We start from the raw sequence: 1,317 nt of genomic DNA on the forward strand, positions 1-1,317 counted from the left end.
TTAAACAGAGCAAGACTGGCAGTGCTAATGCATAAGCAAAGAAGTGGCTTCCTGCATTTCATAGAGAATTCCTGGTAGCAAACTGCAGTATGTTTATTATACATTAATTCAACACAGCATTCAAAATGAATTTATGCCCTGGCTGAAGGGTGCAATATTGAAACTAAATATTATTTATTATCTTAATATTAGTAACCATACTGAAAAAATCATGTTAACAATTCAGAGTGTTTAAAAAGCTAAGGATACCATAGCTCTGCTTACCAACCAATTGCTCTTGCCTTAATTTATGCAAGTGTAGCCTATAGCTAAAAGCTTTGTATATTTGTTTCCCCGTGGTATTAGTGTTCAAAAATAGGACAGTCTTTCAAGGACACCTTATAAACACAAAACTATAATTTATTTGGCAAATTAAAGCTCATATAAAATGTGCACACTGAGGTACAGATTAACATATTTAATTTCAATGTTACCTGCAAACCTATTTTTTCCCATACACTATTCTAATTAGTTATATAAAATCGAGTCTGTGTATTATAAGCAATTATTTTAGTGAAAATAGAAACTGGATCTGAATTAAATATACTGTAAAAAGATAACATTTTTATGTAAATTAATAAATCTATTTGTATCTAGAAAAAGGTTCTAGTTAAATGGCATAAGGATATTGAGCATTCAAAAACCTGATTGTGGAAAAATTGAGATTTTTTTCATGATTTAATAACACAGAATAATCTGCAATCTTGGTAATGTACCAATATTTATATTTTGATGATACTTCCAAGTTTCCAAATCCCTGGTAACCATTAGATTCACTTTATGCAGTCACATTTTTCCTATTATGAATATTCACTCCCCCTACAGTTGAACATGCAAATTGTTTGTGAACATTTTACTTAGCAAATGATTCTTTTCCTATTAAGCCTGTACTGGGAATTATAGTGTCGTGCATAGCAAGTTTACGTTGCATTAAAATAGTTGCAAATAGATGTTCATGAAAGATTATACCTGTAAGTAAATCGAAGCTATAACTTTAGTGGCAGGATTGTTAGGCTTTCTAAAAGTAGTCATAAACTGACATAAAGGCTTGAGCAGTTAAGGAGATTTCGAAAAGATCACAATTAAATTGAAGTTAGTTGACCTAGCACAGGGCAGGTGACAGGGGATGATCTAACTCCTCAGACTCTAAGACTCTCATTCTCAGATCTCAGTTCAAACGTATTCCCAGAGAAACCTATCCTGACTCCCTGATCTCAAATAGCTCCCCTACCCCAGCCCAACCCGTTACTTCTACTCCCCACCTTGTGTGTTACTTTA

Source organism: Galeopterus variegatus, unplaced genomic scaffold (genome assembly GCF_000696425.1).
Source record: "Galeopterus variegatus unplaced genomic scaffold, G_variegatus-3.0.2 Scaffold4986, whole genome shotgun sequence".
Classification (NCBI taxonomy): Eukaryota; Metazoa; Chordata; class Mammalia; order Dermoptera; family Cynocephalidae; genus Galeopterus; species Galeopterus variegatus.